Consider the following 7,121-nt stretch of genomic DNA (forward strand, 5'->3'; position numbering starts at 1 on the left):
GCTGAGATCACCGTGTTCGAATTGGTCACGTTCGAACGCATTGCATTCAGGTGGACACAGTGGCCACTATTGATGAGGATGGGAAGGAGTATAATTTCAACTAAAGGACATGGAACTTTGGAGGGGTGATGAGTTGTGTTTATTGAGCTAGGAGCAAAGGGTTTTTTTTTTCCGTTGCAACACACGGACATTTTTGCTAGCTATTATTAGGTATAGATGGCGTCCGCAAGAAAAAAAAAAGGTATGATGCCACGTGGGAGTCACACATGTAACTTTTTGCCCCTCACACACTCACAAATGGGACAAACACAAATGCACGCGAAAGGAGTGAGTGATCTCGTAGTTCTTTTTCTTGGTGTGGTTGAGCGATGCACGAAAGACAGATGAACAAAAATCTCCCGTGCCTTTTCCCTGCAGCACCCCCGGCGCACCCACAAATTACCCGCTCCCCCACCCCTCCCTCTGCCAGGGAGCTTCCCGCGATTTCCCCATTCTTCTCTCTCCCTCTGCCGCAACGAACAGCCTTCTTGCCCCTTTCTTTCCAGCCCTCTGCTCTGCTCTGCTCTGCCATTCTTCGCACGCCGCACCCACCGCCGTCACACCACCACCCCCCCCTTCCGCGGGCTCGCTCCGTCCATCCGTCCCACGTACCCCCTCACCCTCCGCCTCCGCGGCCGCATTGCCGACGGAAACCCTCCCCTGCCTCGACCACGCCGCCAGGCCACTCCATCCGCAGGCTCCGTCGCCGTCTCCGGCGGCAAAGAAAGGTACAGGTACTTCTCCCTCTTTACCCCCTCCGACGAATGCTTCTTCCCCGGAAGAACCTGGGTGTGTTCTTTCTTTGTATCTGCGGCCGATCCTCGTCCGCTTCCCCTTCCGGCTAGCGGTGCAGGCAGGCACGAGGGTTTTCGGCCGCGCCCCGTACGCGGCCCTGTTTCGGCCCAAGCTTCCGATTTTGGGCGGGGGAGGTTCGGCCAAACAGGGGGGGTCTCGGTTACTGCTATTTTTGCTGAATCAAAATGCTGCGATTTTGCTTGCTGGGTTTGTAGCGTGGACGAAAACCACCATCGTCTGAAGAAAGTACAGACATACATGTAGTGACTAGCAGTAAGTAGGACGGTTGCTACGGAAATGCTGGAATGTGGAGCCCATCTGGCCTTGGATCGTTCTTACTAGTGTTACAAAAAACTGCAGATTTGATGCGTTGAGGTAAATAATTAGTACTACTAGTATCTAGGATTTGGCTTTTGATCAGTAGGATGTAGCTCTTGATCTGCACCACATCCCCTCTGCTCTGCTGCAGATTGTGTACAGCTATATATGGTGCAGATAGCACCTTCTGATATCACTTAAAACCACAGGGAGACTACTTGCGTTTCTGCAGTCATACCGATTGTTCCTTTTGGTTTTGCGACATCAAATTGTGCAACTTGGTATGGGTCAAGTCATTGCTTATTATTATTAGTGTATACAGCACATTGTGCAGTGCAGCTTACACTAGCTAGAATTAGCACATTGTGCAGTGCAGCTTATTATTAGCAGTGAATATTAAGAGTGTAGACAACACTTTGTGCAACTTACACTCGCTAGAATTCGAAGTCTCTACTGGGAGCACATTTCTCCATTTTTTTACGAGGCGCCGGTGCTTTATGTTTGCTGCTCATTCGCTACCCGTGTTAAGAACTGATGCCATTTCATAGTTGCAGTAGTACCAAATTAAACAAGGCCATCACTGGAAGAAGTGGGTGCTCCACATTTTTGCAATCTCTTTGCATCTGTGGTATACGCACGTGAGTGCCAACTGTGTAGGTATTTTTTGGATAGTGGACGGGGCAGCTCTCCTGGGCTCTGCATCTCTTGACGCGCACGGCCACACCGATTGATTATGCAAGTTCCTTTTGGTTTCTGTGGCTATCAACATTGCAACTTGATACGGGTCCAGTGATTACTTACTAGTGTAAGGTATGCAACACATTGTGTGACTCAAATGCGGATTAAGAGTGTACACAACATGTCGTGCAGCTTACATGAGATTTCAAGGTCTCTACTAGGAGTACATTTCTCATCTTTTTTACAAGGTCCTGGTGCTATATGTGTGCTGATCATTCGATACTTGTGCTATACATTTTCTGTTCATTCAATACTTGTGTTAAGAACTGATGCCATATCCTGTATTTCTTTGCTAAATAATCTTCTCCTCTGTGAAACAGTTGCTGTCACAAGAATGGGACGCAAAAGTGACCTGGCTGACCAGCTACAGGAGGATGGCATGAGTGCTGTCTCTGCTGAATATGAAGAAGGCACTGAAGAAGAAGAGCCATTTGAACGTGAATTCTATGATGATGATGATGATGATGATGACGACGACAATGATAGTGAGCCAGAAACACAGGCTGTGGATTCTTGTGAAGATCCTTTGGCAGAAGAGGAAGAGGTTAGTGGTGAGGAACCTTGCGATGTTGCGGCTCCACTTGAAGACGAGGATGCCAGTTACGAGGAACCTTTTGTTTCAGAACTCTGTTATGAGGAAGAAGACAGTGACGTGCAGGACTCGTATTATCCGGAGCCTCTCACTGATTCATACAGGAAGCAGCTCTATGAAGTGGAGCCATGTGATGATCAAGTGGCTCATGAGTACGAATTTGTGAAGAAGAAGTCCAGTACCGTGCAGACTTTCCAGAAGGAACAAAATAAGAGAGAGGTCCTAAAGCGGGCACTGAGAAAGGGCAGCAACAATGAGCACAAGGCGGTACCAGTGGTTGATGGTATGGAAATGAAGCCGTTGAAGAAACAATTGTCTGTCAGGTTTGCTACTGATGTATCTTGTTACACATACAGTACTGAATGTTTTGGTGCTGCCAAGTTGGAGAAAAGGAAAGCTCAGTTTGATGACCAGGATAGCCACTTGCGTAAGAGGCAAGAACACATGCTCTCCTCGCTTAAGGATGGTAGCAAGCTGAAAGAAGTGGATGACACTAACCTGTATGTGGGTAACCTCCCAGCTTCTGTGTCTTCTCACAAGCTCATCGAGCTATTTCTACCTTTCGGACGAATTGTCCGATCAAAAGTGGCAGATGATCGTTTCACTGGTGTAAGCCAGGGATATGGCTTTGTCAAGTATGCTGAACCTCGTAGTGCCACAGCAGCTATTGAACGCATGAATGGCCGCCTGGTTGATGGGAAGACATTAGAGGTTAGAGTAGCTGGACCTCCAACATCAGTATCCAATCCATCCAAGCAATCTGCGTCAGAAACTTGCAGTCTGCCCTCAAAGGAAATCGACGCGACAAACCTGTATGTCAGCCACCTCCCCTTATCCATGGACACGCTAAAGCTACTCAACCATTTTCGGCCGTTTGGGAAAGTAACTGATATAAAGGTACCCAAAGATCACACAACAGGTTTATGCAAAGGATATGGCTATGTGAAGTACGCTGATTCTCGCCATGCAGCTCAGGCTGTCATCCATTTGAATGGACTTCTTGTTGAGGGTAAAAAGATCGAGGTTCGGTTGTCTGACATCTCTCCAACACTGTCAAATTCAGCTGTGGGATCACACACCAATACCAGAACCATCAAGGAAATCGACATGGCAAAGCTATATGTCTGCAACATTCCTGCATCCATTGATACAAACAAGCTGATTGAGCTTTTCTTGCCATTTGGTAAGATCACCCATGCGAGGGTGGCGGCAGACCAAGAAGGTGCTCATTCCGGTAAAGGATATGGCTTTGTCAAATTTGCTGATTCTCAATGTGCTGCCGAGGCTATTGCACTAATGAATGGAGCACTGGTTGAAGGGGAGACATTGAATGTCAGAGTTGCAGGCCTTTCATCATCAGCATCCAGTTCAGCTGTACAAGGCTCACCAACTGCCTCTCCAGAAATCAACAAATCTAGACTGTACATCACTAACCTTCCACAGACCATGAACGCAGATAAGCTGGTTGAACTTTTCATGCCCTTCGGTCGGATCAGCAAAGTCGTGATCAATCCGGACTATAGCCTAGTGTTCTATGCAGATGTAGCGTCAGTGATCACGGCTGCCGAACGCATGGATGGGTACCTTATTGGTGGAAAGAGGCTAGTTGTCAGGGGATCAGACTCTTGTCAAACCAATGCAGCAGAGCAAGCTTTATCACAGCCAGCTGGCAAGACCATGAAAGAAATTGATATGGCCAATGTGTATGTTGGCAGCATCCCGCCAACGGTAACCGGCGATCAGTTGGTCGAGCTTTTCCGACCCTTTGGACAAATTGTGCAATCTAGGCTGTTTCATGGGTATGGCATGGTTAGGTACAGCTACCCTTCATGTGCTACTGCTGCAATTGATCATATGGATGGTTACCAAATTGGAGGACGTACCCTGGTTGTGAGAGTAGCAGGCCTTCCTAATCCCGGTGATTGTCTAACACTACCGGAGCATGGGAACGAGCAGAGGCAAATTGACATGACCAACCTATATGTTTGCCATCTCCCGCTCCATGTAACCACCGAAAAGCTGATTGAAATCTTTCTGCCATGCGGCCAAATCACTCAAGCAAAGGTGGTCATTGATTGGCACACTGGTGTGAGCAGGGGATTCGGATTTGTCAAATTTGCTGATGCTTATGGTGCTGCTGTGGCTCTCACTCACATGAACGGTTGCCCGCTGGAGGGGCACATCTTGGGGGTTAGAATAGCCGGTGTCCATCCGAGTGATATGGGCAGCTACATGACGCGTCTCTACTCCCAGTTCACATTGCCTGACCCCTCGATGATGGCGGTTGGAATACCAACATCGTCGTACTGGCCGTACTATTGTGCTGAATCGGCATACGCGGAGGGGCAGGGAGGTGATGCTGCTTCTCAAACATCTCAGGAGGAATCTGTATCGGCCAGTTCATTTGCTGAGAAGGGTTGTTCTTCTGTGTCAAGCCATGTCGCCGGCAGTTCTCAGCAACATTCTTCAGCAGGTTGGGCTGGTCCGCCTGGCTTCAGTCCCCATGCTGCCCCCAAGAAGGATACCGTCACCACGATGAAACCTTCCCAGCCTTGCTCCAAGGTCCATTTGGCACAGTCAGGAGGCAGCCAGAAAAGACGCTCAATCGTCTAGCACCGTCTGCTTCTGATCATGCTTCAGTGTATTTTATATTGCTTCTGAGAAAAAAACATATGCTAACATAATTTGGTTTTAGCTAGGTACTTAAGTGGTAGACTTTGATAGTTGGGCGAGCTGGCTGGTGAAATTTGCTATGTGCTATTACTTCAGTTCAAGTATCAGTTCAATTCTGTTTCAGATAAAGAGAGAGTTTACAGTTTGTTTTTACATTGTGCTCTTGGCCAGAGATCTTTGAACAGGATTCATGCCATTGTTACTCATTTAAAAAAAACTGATTATGTTTACAGTTTGCTGTAATGCAGTTTTAATTTTTTAACTGAGTTTCAATTTATTTTTTCTTCAGCTATGGATGTGTGCCTTGTTCATTCAGCATTGCCATTCCAGCCCTCGTAAGTTTCTCTAGCATGTAGGCAAACAATCTTTTTCCCATACTATTACGTCGCATCACCACCATGTGTGAGCGAAGAACTGTGTAAATTCTTATCATCTAGGAGAACCGTGAAGATTCATATCATGTGGGGAAAGTGGAGTGCAACACATATTGCCAATATGAACAGCAGTAGAGAGGACACAGTACAACCACAGGCTTTTCTAACAAAGATTGTGTTATTGCTTCAGGTGGTCTTCTTCTGAAGGCAGGCAAAACTGATTGCAGTAGAAGCCCATTCTCCCCTGCCAATCAATAAAGCATAACCAAGGAAGGAAAGGATGATTCAGACACCATCGTTTGAGTCAAGCAGCAAGATTTCCCCTGATGAAGGCGTAGCAACCTACTCGATTTCACCGTCACTGTCCTCCACAAGTTCCCGTGATACCGGGAAGCAGGCAACCCGAATGCCATGTCGAAAAGGCCACAACCCCACTGTCTTTGACGACACCTACACCCAAGATGGTGGCCTGCATCGAACCTAGAAATTGCTCCAAGCGTAACTCGGTCATGCAGAAGCAGTTGTCAAAGCAAATGGTAGATACACCGAGAAGGTATTTAGTTTGGCGGTATGTATCGGTGATCAATGGCCTGTCCCGGGACTTGACGCTGCCTTTCGCCATAAGCTGGACCTCATAGTTAACATGGTCCTCGAACATAATGGCACGAGAGGGGCTGAGCAGGCGAAGAAAAGGATCCCGCGTGCAAAAACTTCACCATATCAACAAGGGATACGTACGTCTTGAGTGAATTTTTGGGAGTTGCTGCTATCGCAAAAGAAGAGGAGGTTGCGGTTGTAGTCCAGCGCATCGCGAGCAGCGACCATGCCATACACGGACAATGGAAGTTTGAAGCTGCCTTTCATCTCCGTGAGCTTTAAGGAGAAGATCTACACGTCAGATTCTATCCTGGTACCATATGGGATGCACCTAGGTGCCAAGTGTGTAAACTGCATTGAACTCACACTCGCTGCACCCAGGTGAAGCATGTGTTAGAAATCTATAAGCAGCAGGTAAATTCCTTAATCCTTATTCCCTTACAGAAATATAGAAAGACGACCATAGAAGGTAAACTTGTTAGGGCATCTCCAATGCGGACCCCTAAAACAAACACAGTATGTTCACGGACACTGGTATGGGAGGCGGCCCTCCAATAGTGTAACTCAAACGTTCGGACACAATTCAAACGGAATCTGAACAAACTGGACTGTTTTCATGCAAACCAGACCAATTTCATGACATATTCAACATAATTCACTAAAAAAAATACTCCCTTCGTTGCTAAATATATGACGTTTGGTAATTTAATTTGAACTACCAAAACATCTTATATTTAGAAACTGAGGGAATAGATATGTGAATTTCAAGGATTAACGTGGAGCAATTTTCATGACAGTTAATAAAGAGATCGGACACACAATTTTCTTAGTTTCCAAGGATTATCGTGGAGCCTCATTTGGTCCCTCCAATTAGTAAATACAAAACAGTATAAGATACTCATCTGTCAACATGCAAGCAACAACTGCAGGAGATGTACCACGTTTCTCATATTTGGTAGTTAAAAAAATTGTATAGGAGGCAAAGCAGATCGTGC

The 7,121-nt window shown here is 46.7% G+C and overlaps 1 pseudogene; it reads left to right on the forward strand.

Annotated features, from left to right (window-relative positions):
• The first annotated feature begins 529 nt into the window (after nt 1-529).
• LOC123055270 (uncharacterized) lies at nt 530-6,408 on the forward strand (annotated as a pseudogene).
• Nucleotides 6,409-7,121: the final 713 nt, after the last annotated feature.

Source organism: Triticum aestivum, chromosome 2D, assembly GCF_018294505.1.
Source record: "Triticum aestivum cultivar Chinese Spring chromosome 2D, IWGSC CS RefSeq v2.1, whole genome shotgun sequence".
In the NCBI taxonomy this organism is placed as follows: domain Eukaryota; kingdom Viridiplantae; phylum Streptophyta; class Magnoliopsida; order Poales; family Poaceae; genus Triticum; species Triticum aestivum.